General features: G+C 42.0%; 1 protein-coding gene across 9 annotated transcripts in view; it reads right to left on the bottom strand.

Moving 5' to 3' along the window:
- Nucleotides 1-25,445, bottom strand: part of sema5ba (sema domain, seven thrombospondin repeats (type 1 and type 1-like), transmembrane domain (TM) and short cytoplasmic domain, (semaphorin) 5Ba) — a 194,935-nt gene that overhangs the window by 148,679 nt on the left and 20,811 nt on the right. For 5 of the 9 annotated variants that reach the window (XM_082507351.1, XM_082507358.1, XM_082507359.1 and 2 more), the window contains exon 2: nt 4,113-4,179. The exons of the other annotated variants lie outside the window; for them this stretch is intronic. The gene's annotated coding sequence lies outside the window, so the exon portion shown is untranslated. The remainder of the gene's footprint in view (nt 1-4,112; nt 4,180-25,445) is intronic. 9 annotated transcript variants of the gene reach the window in all.

Below are 25,445 nucleotides of genomic sequence, written 5' to 3'. Positions count from 1 at the left end.
AATTTGGCGGAAAAAAGGTCAAAGGCTGATTAATATTTAATCAAATCCTGACAAAAAAATATTTTATTATAAAGAAATAATAATAATAAAGCAGGAATATGAAAGTTTATCTTAATCTAACAGCAAAAAAACGTATTATCATTATAATTATTATTATTCCACTAAAAGACTGGATCTAATTTAATTCCTGCTACTGCCGTGGAAATCTTCAGGAATGTCTCAGTCAGGGCCCGGATTTGCTCAGCGGCTCAAACCCTCGATGAAGCCAAATGATTACATCATCAGCTGGCACGTGATTGAAGATCACACATCAGCCTTGGCCCGAGAGATTCTTTACTCATCTCAAGAGAACCTCTCCATCACCATCATTGCTGTCACCATCCCCCCCGATAGGGCGTGAATGCCTCCTCTGTGAGTCAGGCCAAGGATCTGCCAGTGGCCCCACTTTCGCAAACTGAATAGGCACAGCTCAGCCACGTTTTAAGGCACCCTAATGTACCATGGCTGGACCACAAAGGCAGCGTGGTAATTTGCCAGGGATAATGACGCTCCCTTAATTCGGCCCTGGGGGCCACAAACAGAATACTTTAAAGAGCATCCCCGTCCAGGGATGAGACCCATGTCTTCCCACCCCCATTTTTTTTCTAGGCCTCTCTCTCCCTCTCAGTCCAGCCCTTCCATCTCTTATTGGCCTGAAAGGAGCTTGTTTTCTTCCGGCTTATTGTTATCCTGAACTAAATATCAGCAAACAACAGCGGGGCTGCAGGAGACATCATGCCAACCACGATTGGAGCCCCTGATCTCCTCCCAGAGGGGCAGAGAGAACCAAGACAAACGCAGTGGAGCTTCTTCAAAGCAGCCAGAGAGGGAGCACTGCTACTCTACTCCATTGACACATATTAGGGGGAGATATTTAGGCCACAAATTGAATTGAATAGAGAAAGTGAGCTGAATGCATGTGCTGAGCAAGGGGAGTGGAGCAATAGAAAATAAGCAAATTCCAGGGATGGCCTTCAGGGATATTAAATACAGAGAAAGAAGTGGTTGAGATTGGAGCAAGAGCAGTCTCTACTAATTTTAGGAGAAATTGGGCAGAAGATAAAAAGGGCTTGAAATCAAAACCAAGATGATAGATACACTTGAGACTGAATAAAGCCACAGAAAGCAAAAATTGAGTGGCATCACTTGCTTACGTTTTAATAAAAAGTATCCAAACAGCCTTCATATTTCACTAATTCTGATTAAGTTAGAGCTATTTAAATACTTTGTGCAGTGTGAACAAATACGCAAGGTTAGATTTGCAATGCAATGAAAAGTGCTTTAATATATATATATATAGGTCCAGTTGAGTCAAGGTTAAGTCAATAAAGTTGCTACATTACAAATAACCCTATTATATATTTTATGAAAATAAAATAAAAAAATCAATGATGCATAAATTCTGATTTTAGGAGTACAACATTTTTGCTCAGTCGCTCAGTAAACAAGGTCATTTTCTCCGAGGGGATGCCAAACGTTTGACTTTCAGCTCGTCAGTTTGACTATCTGTTATCCAAGGCGTTTTTTTGAACTGTTTACGTAACAATAGGATCTAGTTTACATAGCTGAATGAGCACTGGGACAGCAAAGAATATGATATCCAGGCAACAAAAAAAAAACAATCTCACAAATAGGGATAGATTTTTATTAGATGTTGTTTCCTTCACTTTGCTCTCCTCCACATTTTCACAGATTTGATAAATGACTAAAAGACCTTCTAAAAACTTTTTTATGTCACTCTGGCTCATGTTCAGCTTCAGTGAATATGTGTGTTTGTGTGTGTGTGTGAAGGTATTTGAGACAAGTTAAATGAAAGTTTGAGCTCACTCTGCATGCCATTGTGTTTAAAACATGTAGGCCAACAGTTTTCTCACCACCTCTGTTCATTAGCACATGCTCAAGGCACGATCTGATATCGTCGTGTTGGTGTTGTTCCCAGATCATCATACTAAATGTTGTTCGAGGATCAACATTGCAAGTGACCAATCAGAATGTTGTGACATCATTCTTTTGCGACATTGGGAAAAACCGCCGTAAAACCAAAAACTGTACTTAAGCTGCGAGAAACCGCCTCTGTCCGCCGATCAACGGACCCTGACCCTAACCCTAACGCTTTAATAAACGGTAAGCAGAACTGATATTGTCCTTGCAACATTGTAATTTCATAAATGCCCAAATGGCTTGGCGCACAAAAGAATAACGTCACAACAATGTGATTGGTCACTTGCGATGTTGAACCTGGAACAACATTTTCATGATGATCTGGGAACAACACCAACACGACGATATCAGATCATCCAAACTCCAGGAGAGCTTGCATATATTAAAAACTTAGCTTCAAACATGCCTACTATTCAGTTTTTTTGTAATCTGGATACCTTCCCTCAGGGGACAATCACATTCCAACTGTACTCACCAACATAGCTATGAGATTTAAAAATGCCACGTTAATAACACATTTAGAAAAAAACTGTTGTACTTTGTGTACATTTTTGTGCAATTATGGACAGACTACTTTCTATAACTGCACAAAAAGCTGCACTACACTTCCCTTCACTCTTTTTTTTTTAACAGTATAATTAATTTTTTCTAGTAGAAAACCAACATTTTACTTAATTTTCGCCACAGTTCATCCAGTCATAGGGTTTAATGTCAAAACCTAATATGGTGACGGGCCTTACTGACACGGTTTGGCCGGATGATTAAATCTGGCCCTGACAGTTTAAATGCACAGCAAGTTAAGAAAACACCAGGAAACATTTTTAAAAAGAGAAACCACTTCACACAAAACACAAGGGAAGTGTTTTGGGGGGAGACGAGAACATGAAGGAACAGCTCCAGAAGTGACAAGCTAACAGTGAGCAGCTAATAGCAAATATATAAGTTTAGTATTACATGACTCATGTGATTAAAATACACTCTGACTGCATATTTCTCTCCCTCACAACACTGATGAATCTCCACTTCGTTTTCTCTCAGTGCATTTATTCGTGTGTTTCAGTTTCTATATGCAAAAACAACCCCCACCCAAAAAATCCACTATAACACTTCCGTTGTACTTTCTGAGTTTTTTCCTACTTCCGTTGCCTTTTGTGTGCTTTTGCAGGGTTTGTCTATTTGCTGGTTACGTTGCAACTCTCCGGCCCACCGTAGAAATATCTTAAAACGTTACATAAGATAAACTTTCAAGCGTCAGGTGTTGATGGACGGAATAATGACCCAACTTTCTTGCTCTTGCTACAGCTGAATTAAAAAAGGCATGTAAAAGCTCTGAGAATGGCCCCAGCCTGCTCTGGTGAAGGTGATTTCAAAAGATGATTATGCACTCATGTCACCTGTATAATAATTTCACTGTGCTGTGTCAATTAGGCACAAGGCTGTCGACGACCGGAGTGCTTCGCTTTCACATGGAAAAAAGTACTTTTGACTATCCAGCATCAATTTGACACTCACTTATTTTATCCTTGTCTTTATTTTTTGTTGGCATTGTGCTGTTTTTAACTCATTTTTAAGTACAACAATTCGAGTTGTAGATAACTGATGCGTGGCTTGTGCATCATAGTTTGATTGATTGAACGAGATGGATAGAAATAGAGGGACAAAGAGAGGTGGAAAGGTAAACCTTGACCGTTAGCAGCCTGCATGAAACCCCTCCACCCCTACCTGCCCCCACCACTTCTGCTTATCCTCCTCTCTTCCGCCTCTACTGCAAAACTCTCCCCACTGCCTTTCAAATCACTTCAGTCAGTCAGAATAAAGGACTTTCACCAAAAAAGACTGCCTTACTTTTACCACAAAGGCCAGTGAGACTTCTTTTTGGTCTTGGGGGGAGTGGAAGACATTTAAATAAAGTTAGAATGAGAGGAAAAGAGTAATTGCTATCCTTCATCCACAAGACCAGAGAGAAATGTTGTTGTTTCCCAGGAAAAAAATTGAGGATAAAAGTAAAAAGAGTCAACTAACTTGCTGCACCACTGCATAGCAGCAATTCAGAGATGGATATAGAAACCAGTCAAAGTAGTGCATGAAAATGACACGGAGGCTCCAAATGAAAAAGATTAAAGTGTACTCACCAGCTAAGCATCACTGGGGTGTAGGCACAGGGGGCTGTGAGGGCCGTCTGTCCTTTTCAAATTGATTCTGTTAGAAGGGGAAAGGAGACAGAGAAGGAAGGGGGAGGGGTGAGTGTTTCACTAGCTACTCGCCTCCATCTCATAAGCAGAGCGCAGAACCACAAAGAAGTGCTGGCGGTCTCGTAAACAAACCGCCAACTTTTCAATGAAGGAGAGAAGGCGGAGCGGGAACGGCTTTTTAAACCCCAACCTTAATGGGGTTTGGGGGGCGGGGGGCTGAAGGGAAAGAGGGACCTGCGAGAGGCCTTTGTAACAACTGATGGCCTAACTGGACAATAACAAACCACCAAGTTCAGTATAGTTCAAGCACATTAAGCCCTAAACCTGACTCGACTCGCACAAACAACACAACCAATATGTGGCTCAACTGTAAACGAACACACAGATGTAAATGCGGCACACAGACGCCTAAACTGTGTCGAACCAAACACAGATGCTAATATACAGAGAGCACATTTGGTTCCAAGCTTTTTGATCTCAGTGCCACAGAGCAAATTGGAACAAATAGCCCTGGTTTGGTTTCTAAGGCAACCTGAAGGAGCAGCTCAGACTCGCGATCCCTCTTGTGTCGTCAGCTGCCGTGATATGGCTGCTGTTTCTTTCACTTCAACACAGAGGAGCAAAAATGAATCAAAGAGGAATGATAAAGTTCACTAATGATGATTTATTAACTGTACATCTTATAGGATGTTATCACATAAATGCAGAAATTAACTAAAAGGGCATTTAGGTTGGAACCAAAGAATAAAAGGCTTTGTTTTATAGTAATAATAAATATGAAGTGCATATCAAACTCTTAGTCAGCTAATTAAGCACCCAGTTCTTCGACCACATTCTCCAGCTTGATGCTGAGACACTTAAGTGTGAGAAAGACAGGTAGAAAAATACAGTAAAGAGGATTTTCCATGGAGCTAAGCCGAGAATTTAGGGCTGAGCAGCAGGAAGTGTCCGCTCACACACACAGAAACTCCCCATAATCTCCACTGTCAGTGTGGGATCAGGCTTTATTCACTGCAACAAGTGAGGAGGAAGAATTCTCATAAACTGCTTAGTCTGTGACCTAAAGTCTTATTCACTTTCTCTCACACACACACACACACACACACACACACACACACACACACACACACACACACACACACTTCAATGTCCCGCATCTACACAAGAAAGTCGTGCAGACAGGATCTGGGATTGCATGACCCTGCTCAGATTCAGTATGGCTTTATTGACCACAAGTGGCATGAATGTGATACTGGGCTCGGTGCAAATCAAGCAGCAAAGCCGAGATTTAAGTAAGACAGATAACAATAGGTAACATCAGGGCCAACGTTTGGCTCCAGACCTCTGTGTGAGCACCTTCATCTTAGCGTGGGACATTTCAGATTCACCAATCGTGGTGCTCGTGAGGCGTTTCTGCAGATCAGGTGAAAAAAACAGAGAACCAGCAAGAGTTTTGTTGATAGCAGCAATAAAGACGTCACTCTCAGTCAGAAAACATCGAGACTGAAAAATTGCAACGGGTTTGGATGAAAATGGCACCGTTTTTTTTCTTTTGTTCTGAAATGTTTTGACAGAACACACGGAGAGACGCAGAGAAACTCGTCACCAACTGAAATATCGCAAACATCACATTTTCTTATTATCACTATTGGATTGAATGTACACTGAAATGCATGATATATCTACCAGCAGCAATTCGTGAAATTTATTATAATAAAAAATGAGTGCAGAAGCAGGACAGCGTGGTTAGCGCTGCTGTCCAAGGTCCAAAGACATACAGTTAGTGGGGTAGGATTAACTGGTGGTTCTAAACTACCCATAGATGTGAATGTGAGTGTGAATGATTGTCTGTCGGTGTTAGCCCAACATCAGATTGGCGACCTTTCCAGGTTGTACCCCGGAAAGCTCTCAGCCTATGGCAGCTTGGACCCTGAATTGGCTAAGCAGAGGAAAATGGATGGATGGAGTCCTGAAAGTATTTTTAGTAATACTGCGCAATACTGCAAATTTTGGTATATATTCAATGCCAAGTGAATACAGGGCCAGTACTGCTGATATTAATGCCGATACTTTTAACCTATAAAGCTTATGCAGTGCAGAGCACAGTGCGATGATTTATGAGCTGAATCATCATCAATTTGCACATTTTAATGACCACTAAATCACTGCGATTTTTTACTTTCCACAATAATGAGTTAACACAACAAAACACACCGTTCAGTTTTTCATGCAGTTTGAAACTGTGTTTGTTGGAGACCTGGTAGGTAAATGTGCCTTCCGCTAAAACACTGTGGGTCAGATTGGTTGTTTAGATGTGCTATAGGCTAGAAATCAAAATAAACATGATAGTCAACACAAAAAGGTTCAGAATTTTTTCATAGTGCATGTTTGAGCAATAGTTTTTCATTTGCAAAAAGTTGTTTAACACAGTTCAGTGCTGCTAGTGCTGAACTTAGGGGATAGACACAAAGTATCAATCCCATCACACTAGTATCGGCCTGATACCAATATCAATGTTGGTATCGACACTATGGATATTTAGATTGACCTGCTCACCTCTAATGTTTAGATGTTTCAGACCCACACATACAGCACAAACACACAGAGACATATATACAGAGCAATTACAACAGATGCTGTCCATCTTAATTTGAATCTTATCTTGAATCCTTGAAAGTCCTCTTTCTTCTTGGTGGTCATCCTGTGAACTTATGTGAAGAACTAGTAAAGCTTTCAAAAACAGCATGAATCAAAGCAGACTGGAGGCACAGTCTCCAACCTGGAACTTTTTTTTTTTTTTTGCAAGCTGAAACTTTTGCAGCCCACCGCAGAGCATCTCACTCATTTTCTGTCCATAAGAAGTGACTATCAACATTCTCCACGAGACCCAGCAGCGAAAATCAAATTCTCCTAATTAAGCTCCAGTTACTGGTAACTGAATCAGGCAGTTTAATGAAGACTTAGCGGGAAGCGGGTGAAGAGGCAAGTTACAGAGCGGCAGGAGTTCACGGCTCAACAACTCTCGATGTTTATCTCACACAGAAATGCACAGGAGCACAAACACTTATACACACATTGTACTTGTGCAGTTCAACATTCACCCTTTAGGCACTAAAGGAAACGTGTCTAATTAGGAGCAAATTACTGCCTGCAGCTTTCCAGTTGAGATCACTAGGTTGCTGTTGCTAAACAAACTTTTTTTTTATGAAGTTCAAATCGAACACAGCAGATCCCAGCAGTTACTGCAACGAGGACACACTACGTGATATGAGCTGGGAAAAGTGGCACTTCAAAGGCTCGCATTACTCTGTTATACAATCATGGAAACCTTTAAAGCCACTGTCATATCTTTAGACGTTACCACCAATTAATGTGCTTTTTACCAAACTTGCAACTTTTTTCCCCTAAAAATCGTTTGAAAACTGACACCAGCCCTTTAATTTTTTTTTAAATTCAAACTGACTTAAAGTTTGTTGTAATGTTTGTGAGCAACGGAGCAGGTAGCGAAGTGTTTGATCTATACGTGTCGACTAATCTAATCGATCTCCAGGCAGCGCTGTGTCTCAGTTTTTAACAGCTGATCGTGCACACTCAAGTGCAGCCTTCAGTTAGAGTCCTGTCACATTAGTTCTGCTTCTGTGAAATGTTGAAAATTTCCAGAAAAATATGCAAATTGGCGTGTTGTTCAGTCGCTGGCTGTGCACTCAAAAGATCATGAATCTCGCATAATTAACTGAGCGTCGGTGACTTTTGTGAGTCATGTCATTTCGCTGCTGCTCTCTACCGAAGTGCGTGCTATTCTTGACAGCGCAAAACAAGCAGAGGTGGCGTGCAACTGGCATTCCCAGGGTGACTCAGGCTGCAGCAGTGCTCATGGGCAAGGCAGGAGCCATAAACCATGCCAGTTTATGAAAATATTTTTAAAAAATCTGATTTTAAAGGCATAATGTTCATTTCGAATGGTAACAAAAGTGTAGACAGATTGTTTTAACCTGACCTCACACAGAGACAAACCATAGATTGCAATTTAGTTGGAGTGTTGTATGGTGTTTGGGTTTGCTTGCCTTGTTTTGTTTACATCAGCAAACAATAATGTGTCAACACAGCAGGATGACGCGCCTCAATTATGATTAGCTGTGTGGGAAAAAATGCACATTTCTCAAAAGCATCACTTCAGCTGTGTGTCATTAAACTTCACACTAATGTGGTTATCAACTAACAGACTGGTTGAAATACACTGTTCTTGTCTGCCTATTCGCATAACAGAGCAAAAAGGAAGCAACCTTTAACTTTAACTGAAATATATAATCAGCCAATCACATGGCGGTATGGTAGGCATTTACATAGATGTGGTGAGCATCAGAATGGGGGAGAAAGGTGATTTAAATGACTGTGTGCTTGCTGGTGCCAGAGAGGCTGCTCTAAGTATTTCAGAAACTGCTGATCTACTGTGATTTGTCCCACACAACCATCTCTATCTCTGTTTCTCTGGGTGAAAATGCCTTGTTGATGCCAGAGGTCATAAGACAATGGCCAGACTGCTTTGAGCTGATAGGAAGGAAGCAGTAAGTCAAAGAACTACAAAGCTCAGATCATCATAAACAGGGTTCTTTACAGTGAGGTTACAAACCCAGTAGTAGCAAAGTGTACCTAATAAAGTGTCCAGTGAGTGTATGTCTTCTCTTCTTTGTATTAAAATTAATGGCATTTCCAAAAACAAGGCTTAATTACTTAATTGTGAGAAGTAAATGACTGATTTGTCTCAGAGGTTTTTACTATCAGAACAACATGTAGGAATCTTTCCCACTAATAACTAAACTAAAAGTGATAAATAAACACAAAATGAATTCATTTTCATTTTATGTATTTTATGTAAATAAAATAATAAACCTAATCAACAGGACACGGAGGGAAGAGAACGAGAGAAGGAAGGGAGACAGGGGCAGTAAGGCTAATAATCTACCACATCCAAGAGACTGGGAACCAGAACACACACACACACACACACACACACACACGCACACACACACACACACACACACACACGCACACACACACACACACACACACACACACACGCACACACACAGAGCTGCTATCCGAAAGGTCGAGCCTTACATACAAGACGGTTTAATTTGCACAACCTGAAACCATGGCATCACACTGACGGGCAAAGTCATCTATTACCCTCGTTATTATGCACCGTCCTCCTGTGTCCTCGCAGCCCACTGGCTGAGTTTCCAGCACAGTTTCACATATCCTCGGCTTTTCATCATCACATCTGACACCTGTTTATATACGTCTTAACCTCTGACCTCACCCTCCCTGCTCTCAGAGACAACAGCGCTAGGTGAGCAGAGAGGTCGCCTCCGTTACCGCGAGAGTGGCGACAAAAGGTTTATTTTTTTAGGTATTAGTTCCTCCTACGCCGAGCGGCGCATCGGGCAGCTAGTGATCTCCATCGATGTCGGTCAGCAGCGACTGCTTCAGCTTCGTCCCAGGCAATGTCGACAGTTCTCAGGTCGTCCATAAATGTTCGACGCCATGTGGTCTTTGGTCGGCCTTGCTTTCGCTTGCCAGTTCGTGGACGCCATGTCATGGCAATCTTAGCTGGGCGATGAGGGGGTAGGCGTAAAATATGTCCCGCAAAGCGAAAGCGTCTTTCTGCAACAACATCGGCTAATGGGCGGGTGCCTGCTCTTCGTAGGACCTCCTCATTTGTTATTCGGTCCCGGTAGGAAATTCTCAGGATTCGCCGCAAGCCACGTTGTTGAAGCACGTTCAGGTGTTGAATAGTTGCACTTGTTGAGCGCCAGGTTTCACTAGCGTAAAGTGCAGTAGGGAAGACGATAGAGTTCAGTAGTCTGATCTTGACCCTCACATTCAGGGAAGTCGAGTTCCAAATAGGTTGGAGACGTCGCAGGACACCAACTGCCTTCCCTACTCTGGCGTCGACATCCCGATCAGAGACCCCGTCATTCGAGATGATGCTGCCAAGATATGTAAAATTCTCCACCTCTTCAGCACGTTGTTGGTTGATCATGACAGGAATGCGGGCACGTGCATAGCCAACTCGGAGTACCTTGGTTCTTTTGGCGCTGATTCTTAATCCAACTTTCGTTGCCTCCCTCTGCAGGGCCACGGTCAACTTTTGGAGGTCTTCCTGAGTCGAGCCCAGCAGGGCGATGTCATCTGCGAAGTCCAAGTCAGTGAGATTACGCGCTTCGTGCCAGGGCACACCGATGCCAGCTTGGTCAACTGATCGTCGCATGATGAAGTCAATTACCAACAGGAAGAGGAAAGGGGATAGCACGCATCCTTGTCGGACGCCAGTATTGATCTTGAAGAAGGCTGTGCAGCCGTCATCCGTCCGGACGCAGCAACGGAAGTTGGAGTAGAGACAACGAAAGGCATCTACAAACTGCTGAGGGACTCCATAGTGGCGTAGGATAGCCCATAGAGTCGGCCGGTGGACGCTGTCAAAAGCCTTCTCGAAGTCAATGAAATTAATAGAAATCTTCTTTTGGTATTCCAATGTTTGTTCAATGATCATGCGGAGGGTGAAGATTTGCTCGACGCATGACCGGCCACTCCGAAACCCAGCCTGCTCTTCTCGCAATCGTTCGTTCACAGCGTATCGTAGCCGATTCAAAAGAGCGAGGCAAAACACTTTCCCGGGTACCGACAGCAACGTGATGCCCCGCCAGTTGTTACAGTCACCCAAATCACCTTTTTTTGGAAGTTTGATAATGGTGCCTTTTGTCCAATCATCGGGTACATGTGATGTTGACCAGCAGGCGTTTAGGAGTCTTGTAAGGGCGGCTTCAAGATGGGGTCCACCATGCTTCAGCATTTCGGCGAGGATTTCGTCCAGGCCTGCGGCCTTTCCACTCTTGAGGAGTCGGATCGCTGTCTTGACTTCAGTGATGCTGATTTGTCCGATATCGACAGGAAGAAGATCCATGGAAGGTGCCAGGTCTTCGGCCTCGAACCGTTGGGGTGGCTCAGGTTGGTTCAGAGTATCGCGGAAGTGTTCGACCCATCGTTGTTCTTGTTCAGCTGCAGTAAGGAGGACACGTCCATTTTTGTCTCGGATTGGAACACCGCGGCCACCATGAGCCCCAGTTAGATCTTGTACAATGCGATATAAGGTTCGGGTATCGTTCCGATCGGCTGCTTCTTGGGCTTCGATGCCTTTAGCTTCGATCCATTCACGCTTGTCACGCCGGCAGCTGCGTTTGACCTGTCGGGCGAGGTCTTGGTAGGTGGCCATGGCCCTCTCACGCTGGTCTGCAGAAGCATGTGGGTCAAAGGCCACCTGGTCCCGAACTGACTTTGCCAAGCGACGTTGATCTATAAGGTTACAGCGGCAAATGAATTGAGGACTAAATGTAAAGACCAGAGGGGGGAATAAAACTAAGGGTGGCCGTCCTGATCCAGGCCTCCGTGCCGTGTATGTTCTTGCATGTAAAAATGTGTTCCTGCACTCGACGTCTTGGTGAAAAAGCAATTTCAGATTTTGAGCAATGCGTATGTGTTTCTGATTGCTCAGTAAGCTCAAGTGGGTCTCTGTAGTAATTAAGTGGCACCTCCATTAAAGACGCCTTGGGCTGCTAATACATCAGTGTTAGTTTTAAAGCTGCACAGCTGACCAAACGGCTTAGAGAAATGATGGGGAGCTAACTATGCTATTTAAATTCAACAATCCTCAGAGATGTGACATCACCACGTGCAGAGTGCTCTTCCGCCGCTGAGTCCAAACACTGAATGTTAATGATGTCTCTGCAACAAGCTTTCATCATTTAAAAAAAAGAGAGAGAAGGTGACATTATTACTGCTACGATTTTATTATTTATTTTTTAAATCCCTTTAAAAATTTACCCCAAAATCTTCCCCTTTCCATCACTTTGACATGCTCGCTGCTGCAGTTAACATCTACAGCTGTATTTACGATTTATCGATGCCAGCTCCTGCCATTGTGTATGGCTCACCAGCTCAACTAAATGCAGCTAATGATAGTATTTCCACAGGTTTCGAAAGGTGATTAATCTGCTTTAATAATGGCCATTCAACTTAGGTTGAAGGTTACATAAAGGGGAGACCCTGGGCTAACAAGCTTATAGTCTCAAGTTAAAGCCAATTAAATAGTAGCTGCTAACAGGGCAACATTTACACTTACATGCATTTGCTTTGTTGACAGGACTTCCACTAATCCTGTAAATTGATGCCATCATTTTAGACTGCTGTAATAATTCTAAAGGTCACTCGTATGGGATCAGTTTAACCGTAGAAGCATTTTTTTAAAACAGCGTTTTTTAAAACAGCATTTTTTAAAAACAGCATTTTTTAAAAACAGCATTTTTTAAAAACAGCATTTTTTTAAAAAGCATTTTTTAAAAACAGCATTTTTTTAAAAAGCATTTTTTAAAAACAGCATTTTTTAAAAACAGCATTTTTTTAAAAAGCATTTTTTAAAACAGCATTTTTTAAAACCGTATTTCTGTCTTTTTCTTTATTTTTTTCTTAAATCTACTTGTTTCTATTTGAATATAATTTGCACTTGTTTTCCCGTCCATACAACCGAGTCCTCGTGAAGCTTACTCGTGAAGATCTCTCCATTTTGCGCTCGCATGATGTCAGCCTTACAATTTGAGGAGGAGGGGGGAGGCATAAATATCTTATCGTTTTTACGTAACCCCTTTAATGACGGTAAGCTCTCAAGCTGGCCCTTCTCAGTCTTCAAGTTCCTCCATAAATATTCAATCGGGCTGAGGTCAGGTGACAATCAGCACTCCTCGGTTTTCTTTGGTCTTTAAGTAGTTTTTTGGTGAGGTGAGTTTGGGCTCATTATCCTGCTGCTGCACGATTCCTTCTGCACAAAGATGCAAAGACGAGAATGTCGTGCATCGCTGATGGAGTGCTGCTTCTCCTTGACCTCCTTGGGCCATGATAATCAGATATTAGACGTAATATATTGTGACAGCCCTACAACCACATTTGCATATTCCCGCCATCATGTTTCGCTTTTGGTTTGATCGACTGCGATGACATCCTCTGTCGAATTTCTCTTGCTGCATATCATCATCCGCTGTGAAATACTGTTAAAATTTCACCCGCACCAAGTATTTTGCCTCATTTTCCTCTCTTTACAAGTGCTTTACAGAAGCCGCTCATCTTCTTAGACCACTACTAGAGTCTCTGTCTGATAGTGCTTTAGCTGATTGGAGTCTTGTATTGGTTATTTAGCCAATTCTGTGTTGTGATGAAGCTCCTTTTGCAGCTTTTATTAAGCCTAGGATGTATTGATCTTCCAGTGCTGTGGATACAGCTGAGCCAATTTGCGCAAAATATTTTAGCGTAGTGCCACTGCCCCCTCAGAAGACTCCAGTCCAGCTGTGTCAGAGTTAACATGGTCAGTACAACTAATAGAAATACTTTTAAAAATGCTCTTTTGTTGTCGCTGCTTGTGTTTTTAAATATTTCTTTCTCTCGTTACCCCCTTGCAAGCCTACTAGGTGTAACTCTTGGAGCTCTGTTCTGAACTGAGTGGTTTCTCTCATATTTCAGGTCTGCTTATAGAATAGAAATGAATGAGCTGTGCAGCTACCCATGGAAAAACACAAAGGCTATTCTAATGGTCAAACTATGTCTTTATTTGCATATAAAGTGGCATCTGAGCTCATCATTAAAGGTACAGGGGAGGTCCGAAACTGTAGTCTTTATGAGGGAAAGAGTTAAATGACTTTTCCACAATTTTAAAAACGATTTTAACAGCAGTGAAGAGTGTAGACAGGAAGTTAGGGGTAGGAGCAAAGGGGAATGACATATAGGAAAACAACCTGGGTCAGACGTGAACACAGACCCCCTCGGCCTTTGAGACACTGGTCCCATGCCCAGCCAGGTGAGCCACGGGGATTCTCAAACTTTCTGATTGCATCCACGACCAAAAAACCCCTAAATTACGCTTCTTTTTTAAAATCAGAAGCATAATTTTCTTTAAATATTTCCTCCACATTCATTGGCCTTATACAGTTGTAGTCCTAACAGGACTAAATAATTGTTATAATTTTACAATGCTGGGTTTAATTAAACACATGAAAAACATTTAAGCCACAGAGGCACATTTGGAATTGAGTGATGGCTCAGGATGCAACAAAGAAATGCTGTGTGGTGTCTGAGTGAACAACTTCAGTGAGTGCGTGTGCTCCTCTGGACCAGGTGTTTGCTTTGGGATAAATGCTGGTCTTAACCGTGATCCCAGTACTGCTGATTAGTCTCCCACTCGAGTAAATACGTTCACTCTCCAAGCTGTTTGTGCGTGATGGCACAGTTTCTAAATGTGTGCACTTACATGTGCTCTCCTCCCCACCTTCTTTTTCTGCTTCTGTTTGCCACGGCGCTCGTTTTGTGGGAGAGGCCGCTCAAATTTCTGTTTCTCTAAGCGAACTCGAGTCATTCCAAATAAATTTTGTTGTGATGGCACAGAGCGGAGTTCGCAGCAGGGGGGAAAAGAACTGTCAGCAGGCAGGCGAAAGCAGCGACCTCAGCTTCACTCCGAAATGATACTTATCGAGCTGATTATTGATCCGCACGTCCGAACTGTGCAGCAGCCAAATGGCCTCAGCGGTCTCACTGAGCCGGCAGAACGAGATCTGGATCCATGTGACCGCACAAGCATGCAAAGCATGTGATGCACATGAGAGGTGAGAGTGACGCGAAGAAGAAAAAAATTAACCCTTGTCTGTTGCAGCAGTGGGTCTAGCTCACCCTGCCTCTGAGTACACAAAGAGCAAACACGATGTGACTCTTTATTGTGGTTCTAAATGAATGGCTGACGTTGGTGCCAACATTCAAAGTGCATTTTCTTCAGCACAATGGTACAGACAGGTGTGTCCACAAGGTGGAGGAGAATGGGAGACAAAACTGAGCTGAACATCAATGAAGTGATGTTGTTAAAAATACTCTAATCCTCACGTTTCCTGGAGAAAACTCTTTGGTTATTAAAACATCCGAGGTAAAACACAACAATTGCGCGGGACGGGGAGTGCATTCACACAGTCAGTTACACTCCAAGTTGGTGTGTGGTATAACAAATCTTATATTTTGTCTTTTATCCTCTCGTTCATTCTTTATTTCTCCTTTAGGTAAAATAAAAGAAACATGTTTTTCCACCTAACAGAGCATCTGTCTTGTTTTCGAGCATATTTATGAGCTTTTTTTTTTAAATTAGCTTCTAACAACGAGTGACAGGCCCTCACTGAGAATAACAATTCTGGTGATTTCATCTGAGAGAATTGTGTTTTTGCCTGTTTCTTCGCCTTCTTCTTCCTAGTTTGAATTGGGCTCAGCTCAATAAAAGGAATGTCAAAATATGTGAATCAAGCTGTGACGGTTATATTGCTTGTTTTGGCATCATGCCGTCATTCAAATCAGAAGATTGTTGCAAAAATGATGATGAGACCAGGTTTGCCCTCGTGCAGGAGACGCAGATGAACAGAATCAAATATACTGCGGATACATTTATTATGAAGCAGAAACTTGATTTCAAAGAGAGCCGGTGAACACGTATTACAGCGGGCTTTGTAAACCAATTACAAACACCTAATCTTACACAGTTTCATATACAGCACCACTCCAGACGAGGAGACACAGAGGCATGTGTGCTCTGACAGCAGGCAGCTCGGCTGTGTTTGTGCCTCACATGTCATCATGTTCCATAAAGCCCCGCCCCATTTATAACGTTGACCTGTATGCTCAATGGCTTAGTTTATTTTATTTTTTTTAAAAGGCCAAAGCTGTTTTCATTTCTGACTGTTATTTTTTTCTTGTTCAGTCATTAATCTAGCAAAGTTTCATTTGCCATTTCCTTTTTTCCTCAGGTTTCGCATTTGCTAATCGAGCCTCAGTCTCTTGATATCTTTTTACTCTTTCCACAGAAAGGTAGAAAAAAGGTAAGACTCATGATATATATAGCTTTTAGCTGGTTGCTGCTGCTGCTGTTGGCCCTTTACTCCTTTGTTTGTTGTACAAGCTGCTCTATTTCATAATTTATATTGTTTATATCTTGTGCTAACACTACTGTACATCTTCCTGTTTTCTACATTTAGCGTTTTTGACATTAAAACAAAATCTTTGAATCGTTCTCTCATTGACATGACAAACATCGTCAGTGGCACATTATACCATCGTGATGAAACGATTCTCCCAAAGGCCAAAAATCAAACTTGGCTTTTGTCTGTTGAGTGTGCTTACTGGGAAGCACCGTCTGTGCTACAGAAAGAAACAGAGAATATTTTCTGTCATCTCTCCCTAACAACACAGCAGTGATGTGTTAGAAAAGCATGGCCTACTCTCACAGGGCTTGTTAAAATCATTTTTAAATACCGAAAGATTCCACGAGTTAGAAGTGACTTCAGGCTGGGCCAAGCAATTCAAGACTTGGTTATTTATTTATTTGAAGATTTCAATATTCAGTATTTAGTATGATCACCTTCATCCTTCAACACAGCCTGAACTCACAGCACAACATTCTTGTCATTTCTTTAAGTAGTATTCAGGAAAAGTTCTCCAGGCTTCTTAAAGGACATTCAAAGCTGGATGTTGGCTACCTCTGGTTTTCCCGTTTTTGCGTGGGTACTTGGCTACCTCCCACAGTCTAAAGAGATGCAGTTAGTGGTGTTGGTTAATTGGTGCTTCTAAAATTCCCCAGGTGTGAATCTGAGTGTGAATGGTTGCTTGTTTCAATGTGTTAGCCCTGTGACAGACTGGCGGCCTGGTTAGGGTGTACCCTGCCTCTCGCCCTAAGACAGCTGGACTCCAGCCCACACCCCTGACCCTGAAAAGGATAAGTGGACAAGAATGGATGGATGGGTGACAAAATTTCACCACCTGCTGAAATTCAGCCTCAAACTATGACAGATCCTCCACCGTGTTTCAAAGACCGCTGCAGACACTCCGTGTCACACTTCACTCCTGACCTCCTTCATACATACTGATGATGATTTGAATCAGAAATACCTAAAGATACAAAATGCTTCCTTGCTAAACTGTCTTTTATGTACAGTCAAACGGGAGTCAGCGTTGACCGCCTCACATTGTACAGCATGTTCTCCCCCTCTCTAATCCTGAAACTTGAATTTTCTAATGAACCTTGGTGAGAATATCCCCAAAAGCATGAACCGAAACCCTTTGTCCCTCATTATCCAAAACACTTGATATCTGTTTTCTAACTTTTTCTCCACCTTACAGCTCAAGAGAGGAAAAACTCTGACAAGAGCTGCATCATTAAAATATGCAGCAAAAAAAAATCTAGCTATGCCCCCCACCCCACTCCACCCCCCAACTTTGTGGGTGGAGAGCAGCTGTACTCAAAAACACGGGAAGACAGAACTTATTATATCATACAGACCTGAAGTGGTTACTTCTCTCTTAGGAGGCTCTATATGTGGCACTGAAAGGAGAGGAAAGCCATTTGCACCTGCCATTCACAGGCATATTTACTAAACTTTTGCAGCATAGAGCCTTGAGGATAAAGAACCGAAGAAGTGGGGTGAGGAATTATTTATTAAGCCAAAGGAGTCCAATTTTTAGAAGAAATAGAAAGAATAACTCTCTGGCTTTTCCCTGTTGGTCAGATGCCATCAAGGGAAAAAGTGAGCAGAGCTGAGCAGAGCAGCAGTGAGTATTACCCCGACTGAGGAAGAAAGAAGGAAAGAAAGAAAGAGTGTGGGCGATGAGGAGGAGGAAACAAAAGGAGAAGGGAGAGGGGAATTGCAGCATTGCAGCACCACACAAATCCAGAGAAAAGCGCACCTTTGGGGAGGACATGCTGCTAGAAGTCTTACACAGAACTAAAACTAGATTCTCTGCAGTATTCAGCCGCATCACAGCAAATTAAAACATAGATGGCATAAGCCGTACCATGGCAATCAGTTGGCTTTTTCTACTGCTGAAGCTGGTGCAGCTCATACGCTTTTATCCCCTCCACTATGTAAATTATGAACAGAAAACTGAGCGAAATGTCCCCATCAGCCTAATGTATTATGTGCATTAAGCTAACGCGGTTTTCAGCCTGCAGCACTAAAACACAGTCCCAACTCATAATGTGAGAGCAAAAACTCTTGTGGTAATGTATGGAGAATTAGAATTAACCCTGGCATGGCTGACCGGACCTCAGGTGACCCTATTATTCAACCCGTGAGTCTTGTGACTCAGAAGGGTTGCTTTCTACACTCAAAGGTTTGTAGACGTGCAAAAATTAGGGCCAAATGGAGAGAGAAAAAATACATTAACCTCCTGATTTCACAGTCTTATCACATGATCTTAGGACCTGGATGGTTGCTGGGATTTTCTTCCGTTCAGCCGTGATGGGCTGTCAGGTGACAAGGCCTACAGGAGCTTGTAGTCCACTTAATCCTAATGATGTGATGTTGAATGCTTTGAAGTCAAATCTTACGTGTGACTATGTGAGACGGGGCTGAGCTGGGTGTTCATCAGCCAGTATGCTCTTGGATGACTGAAACTTTTCCACATCTATATACATGAATAGGCAGAGGTTGGCCTTATTTCTGATCGAGGTGTTTTAATCAATATGAGTGAGACACCGAGTGGGGGTAACATTTAATTGTTCTGTGTGCATTCAAATAGAAAAGGTTCCCCAAACTGTTCTTCATAGCTGGAAGCATGCTGCTGTTTGTAAAATCAACGTGTTTATAGCATTAACATCTCCCTCAGTGTCACTGAGGGATGCTTTCCAAACAACTAAAAACTACAACAGGCGAAAAGTGGTACATTTTTGTATTTTTGATGAGAGGGTAGGCTTTTTCTAACAGTAGCATTGTGTAGGTTTCAAAGGTGCCTCGTGTTTGTTGCTTGCTCCTTTGTGTTAGATTTCAACTCAAGGTCTAGGCAACCCAGAGTCACCCTCCACTATGGTCACATGGTCTATGTTGTCGATCCGTATGTTAGCAAAGCTATCGCAGTCTCATTCTAGCCAACTGAAAGTAGCATAGCTCTGGAAAGAAAGTTTGGTTTATACAGGTGAGCGTGCTGGATGACATATTTACACTACAGTGTGCTTGAATTAATTGCCCTCATAGAGACAAAAAGTGAGAAAGCATCTTTGCCAATCTGACATCACATATCGTGGGACAAATTCTGCAATGTAAGAAAAACACAACTGCTGCAGGATGAGCATCAGATCTGTGCAACAACCATCTAAACAACGCGTTCAGAAGGTTTAACAGAGTAGTTACTTTTACGGTTACTTTTCAGTGACCTATATATCATCTCTGTTGCAGTCTGTGCTATTAACAGCGTTTCAGTATTTGGAGTCTCCCTTACTTTGTAGCTTTTTTCTGAATGCTGCTCAAAATTTTCAAGACTTTTTTTGTAGTTTCCTTTTATTTTATCTATTTGCCTGGGTATTCTTCTCAAGTTTCAGTCCATCAAGCACTCAGGGCCACTATAGACTACGGCTGCCATACTCGAAGGACCAAACCTTTCAAACTTACAGCATCTCAATATTTCATACAGAGAAGACTGATTTTACGCATTTTGGGGGGAGATTTAAGCAAAAAACACTGATCCAAGCTGAGAGGCCCTCAAGCACCAATGGTTTTATTGACTAAACCCTTATATACCCACACAAACACACTAAAACGGCTTATTGTTTCCTTAACCTAAACGCAATCAGTCTGGGGCTCGTTTCATTTTAGAGCCGGCAGCCACGAGAGTCAGGGATGGATGTGGAAGGAGTGCAGACTGATAGAAAAGGACTCCAGGTGATTCGTCTTAGTGAGCTGGGCTTGGTCAGTTGGACACAAAAGTGCAGGGTACGTCTGGTTTTAATCAATGGAAATCCCACCTGGAGCAGAGAGTGAAAGGGCCAAAAAAAAAAAAATGAAAGTGGCTTAGTGAAAAGGAGAAAATTGGTAAAAGAGAGACATCAAGCAAGGAATGAAAAGCAACGGCATAGCGGACAGGCAGGAAAATAGGACATGGTCAGGAATTAAAAAGCAAGTTTGTGATTAAAAAGGATGATACACAGTAAACAGGGGAGAACAAACGACAGAGATAAATGTGGAAAGTGTGAAAAGGAGGGGTGGAAGAGAGCACGAATTAAACCGTTTAACATGCAAAGGGCTGAGAAATCAAGCTCCCGATCCATCTTTTAAAGTGCAGAAATGAAACCCCCATTCATCATCGAGCTGTGAGGATATAACTAAAGAAAAAGGAAAGTGGCAGGTAACCAATGCCCCTGTCTGTTATCGAATTCTTCTCCTGGGACGACAGCAAAGAGTTTCTGACTTTTTGAAAGGCACCAGGAAGACAGAAAGAGTGTTTGATGAAGTAATTTGGTGTTTACTGCCACAGACTCATCCGTCATACACGCAGTTTGCTTAACAACTCTTGAAATGGAGGTACTTAGCAATTAAGATTGAGTTGCAGAACGGAGAGACAGGTTCAAATTATATGTGATACAGTAAAGAAGGCTATTAATTTGGGTTCAAAGAGAGCTCTGCCCGAGGGGGGGGAATAAAAGGAAGCACTAAAGCGTGTTACACCGTCTGAGTGTGCATAGGCGTGGGTGTCGTGTGCGTTTTGAAAGCCTGCTTCCAACTGATTCCCAGTCCACTCTAACAAAATGTTTGAGCTAACACAACATAACTTACTCCTGACAACACTTTAAACAAACTTAAGGTGCCCTCTGCACAACCTGCACGAGTCAACACAAGGTAGTTTGCAAGTGATACATTATTAATTCAGGTTTCATCAGGCGGGCAAAGAAAGAACATTTCCAAGCAGAACTCTGTGAAGCAATCAAAGTTGTGATCTAAGCATCCCTCTTCTGTCAAGCCTCTCAAAGCAGCGGATCAAAGTTTGCTGGGATACAATCTGGCGTGAATGAGGCCAGTGTTGCCTCCAACAACTTTAAAACCACCCTTATTCAATTTCTGCTTCATTTCACTTTATGGCATCTAGGAGGCTGCTGCAAAACAATTCTTGGTTCTTGGGGACACGCGGGGTATAAAGTCATTCAAAAGTGCCTGAAAACATTGAAATCTAAAAACAAACACAACTTGTTATTAAAGTGGCAATAGAAGGGTTTTGATCATAAACTGAATGTTGCTAGCTCAATGTAATTGCTATGAAATGTGCCCATCATAGTTTAGATTCAATCCCGATCAGACCGGTTTTCACAATGCCACCAGTTACAGAATCTCACAGTAGAAAGTCTACAGCACCAAAGAGGGGAAAGAACAATGCTCTCAGAAAAGGCAAAAAAAGGCTCAGAAGGAGACAAGAAGAACCTTGAATAGATGCACTGGATAAAGTGCTGGGCCACTTATAAAACTAGGGCAGGGCAATATGGCCAAAAATATTTATCACGATATACATTTGAAAATTTGCGATAACGATATAACTGACGATATAATTGACACTAGACAAAATACTTTACAACTCCACAACTTTATTAGTGCAAAAAAATCCCCATCAATGTATTTTCACTTAAACAAGCAGCTGTTTTTTTATGTTATATAAAAATGTAACAGTGCAAATGCAAATTCCTTGCTGACAGTTTAACCAAAAGGCATTTCCAGTGGAAATTGGCCGACATATCCTCAGCATAACCATGTATAATATCCACAAAACTTAAAAAGAGGTTATACACACACAAGATGTTGAAGCACAGTACGTATCACTCCGCGAGGCTCCTGCCTACGATAGCCTTAATGCTCCGACAATCCATCAAGCGGTGCAGGTTTGTAGCTTAGCAAAGTCGTACTGAAACATTTTTGACAGATTTTTGAACGCCGTGTGCCACATAAAATCGGTTCGGTAATAACGGTAATAACGGCCCGCTTGCATGCGCTACCAAAAAAATGTGCTTTGGTGTGTATCTGAGGGACGAAAGCCAAACCAGTCCCACACCACTGAAGTTGCAGCATTTTTACAAACCAATTCTGGTTCATCTGTTTCATTCAACGATCCGCTTTCGCCCTTCTCATTCTCCATCGCCGGCACGCTTTTTCCACGTGCGTATGAAAACAAAGGCACTGCGCATGCGCGTTTTACCCATCTCGATATTTCATTTTCTTACCATTGCCTAACCTTATACCTGTATTACCGTGAATGCTATGATATGGCCCAGCCCTAGTGGAAACCCATGCCACGAAGCTCCTGGCGCACAGTTCTTGTGCTGATGTTAATGCCAGAGGAGGTTTGGATCTTTGCAATTATTAAGTCTGCATAAGAAATTTCAAAAAGAAGAAATTTCACAAATTCACTTGTTGCAATAGTTGCATCCTATTACAATACCACAGTCGAATGTTCTTTCACAAACGTGTGTAAAGGCTGACCGTACGGCTAGGTGCTCGATTTTACACACCTGATTCAACAGGACTGAAAACACCTGAACTCAGAGGTTAACAGTTGTGGGCTGAGACTTTTGCCCATATAGAGTATTTACTCTGAAACAGCAACATTCATATGGCATCATTTCTTTCTTCCCGGTTAGTAAGTAACGAAACCTGCTTACTTAACAGCCAACGACTGGATGCTTTTACAGAGAGCAATTAGAAACAGAGCCCCAAAATGTTAATATACAGCAATCTGTCATAGGAAAAACCCAGTGTGGCTATTACTTAGATAATATAGCAGTGTTAATTAAGTCATTTTCTCCCCTGGAGGGCCGTGTGCCAGGACCGAGGCCTATCTGTTACAGCATAAAAATGCAGCCGCTGCTGTTTTTTGAAGGATGCCAGGCATGGCACAGCCACTGAAAAAATGCTTCTCTGTGTTAGTGTGGCTAAAATTTATGTAGCATGTGTTTCCTCTCTGTTGCATCAAATCTGTCGCAGCTGCAAATTTTAAGAGGAGGTTCAATAACATTAGTGTTTCCTGACTCATGAGATTATCATTTACACTCTAATCGACGGTTGAGCTTGCAGTCGTTGCTGGAATATCTAAATATCACTCTGGCCTTGTAAAAAGGGCAGCAGCCTCTACTGTATTTCAAGTGTCTCTTATGCAAAAAAAAAAACCAACCAATCAGTGTTTTGCAACCTTTACTTAATAAATTTGTTATTTGTTTGTTTTATAGGTGAAAAATTTCATTAATATTTCTATAAACCTAAGGATCTAATAGTGAGATCATTGACATTTTTAGGCCAATATCTTACCTTATTTTTATTAATGGCTGACATTTATTTAATTCTTAATTCTTGTGATATAATTTTGTCTAAATTAAAGGTTTTAAAGTCACTAAATCCAACCTGATTGGACATTTAAGTGCTCAGAGCTAAATTAAAGGTTGGGATATGTTGTTGAGCTTAAGAAAGCCTTCTTTGAAGCTCAAATGTGTGATTACGGGTAGTTTCAATACAACTGTCTCAAGGTGTCTTAATATTAATTCATAGAAATCTGAAGGAAAGCCTTTAAGTGAAGGGATTATAAAGAAGCCACTGAACAAAGTGCCACTGCGGTTTGTGTAACTAAACCACAAACAGCTATGGAGGCTGAGTGATGTGCTGTGATAGATGTACCGCAATCACAATAAGCATGAAATAGGTTTGACTCAGTCAGCAACAGAGCCAAAGAAAAGCAGCAATTTAGGAAGAATATGGTCATTCAGACATAAAAACCACAAACAAGATAAACTATGCTTTACAACCAAAGCTTCTCAATAGCTCCAGAGCGCATATTTTGCATCACTCCACTCAGGCTGAATGGATAGTAGTGCCTTTATCATCAGCCAGTAAAGAGAAAGAAAGAAAAAAATGCTTTTTGTCAGTTGTGCGCATCTTAGATTCCTCACTCATAGCCTTGGGTTTTACAGTACGCTTTGAAATCATGCACCTGTGGTGTATTTAGAGTCTGGCACCAAAACAAAAGACAAAAACGAGAAGTGGCATTGGAGGGAGACGATGGCTTGAGGTGGCATAAGTCTTTTAGCCTCTGTCACATTCCTGTGCCAGCTAGCTGTCTGGGTGTCCCTGGAGGCTAAAGTCACCACACTAGATCACAGGGAGTATGTGGGAACACATAAACATGCACGTATACAGTAGCAAAGAGCAGTGTCCTGTCCTCTGTCCTCAGTATCAAATGGCTGTTGTCAGCAGATGCAGGGCCATGATGCTGGATTCAGGCCAGGGTCTTTTTACTTCAGAATATTTTATAGCACCCCAGGTCATTCTGCTGCATCACAGATCTGAGCTGCCTCAGTCATCACAATGTCACCATAATGGCTTTTAATACTGATCTAAAACTATAGTACTTAGAAATTATGGAACCATATCAGCTCAATGGGTTACAGAAGAGGTTTCCATCATAATTCCAAGTTAGCCACTAAAAAACGACTTTCTCCTTTTAACAGTGATTTTTTTCTTCAGTTTTTATGCAAACCTGGAAAATGATCACAGGTCTTGTGTCCACATTTCAACTTAATGGGTATCCACTGCTGGACTGTCGAATATTAAAACAATTATTCGAAAAGATTAAATACTCTGTCAGCATTCAGCAAGTATTTTTCATCAGGGTTTGACAGCACTGATCTCGCTGTTGAAAGCTAATAGAATTATCGTTGTTCTATATACTGTTAATATTCAGCATTCCAAAGTTGTAGAAGGATTTCATTGTTGAGAACAGGAACAGAAAGCCAGAGAGAAGACAGTTTTAACATATACACTGCCTACAGAGCCGATCGCAGCTCCCACAGGGCAAAAGTCAGTTGACATAACCCATGCATGTCTTTGGACTGTTGGAGCAAGCTGGAGACGCAGGGAGAAACTTCACACACAAAGTCTCCAGCCAGCTGGCAAACAAGATTTCTTGCAATTTTTTCCTGTATTTTCGTGGCAGCATGGCTGAGAACATCCATTAATAAGACGGCAAACATTCAAAAAAGTTTACTGAACACAGTTTCTTCCACCTATTTAATTCAGGATCAAGAAGGGGCTGGTTCCAGCTGCCAAAGAGTACATCCTGGATATTTTACCAACCTGTTGCAGGACTGACACATAGAGACAGACATTCACACCTATGGGCAATTTAGAATCACCGGTTGTCCTGACCCAATGCACGTTCTAGGACTGTGGGAGGAAGGGAGAGCGCATGCTTTGTTGGGTTGATTTGAACAACAGATGCACTGATGCTCTGCTTCATAAACTTGCAAATTCTTGTAGGATATGAGTTTACAAGTGAGTTTCTGAATACTCAAAACTATTAGCTTTCAGACTCTGTTTGCAACACCTGCTGCTTGTGGAAATTACA

The sequence above is a fragment of the Aulonocara stuartgranti genome, assembly GCF_965226115.1.
Source record: "Aulonocara stuartgranti genome assembly, chromosome: 16".
Classification (NCBI taxonomy): Eukaryota; Metazoa; Chordata; class Actinopteri; order Cichliformes; family Cichlidae; genus Aulonocara; species Aulonocara stuartgranti.
This window is presented reverse-complemented; position numbering and strand designations above follow the sequence as displayed.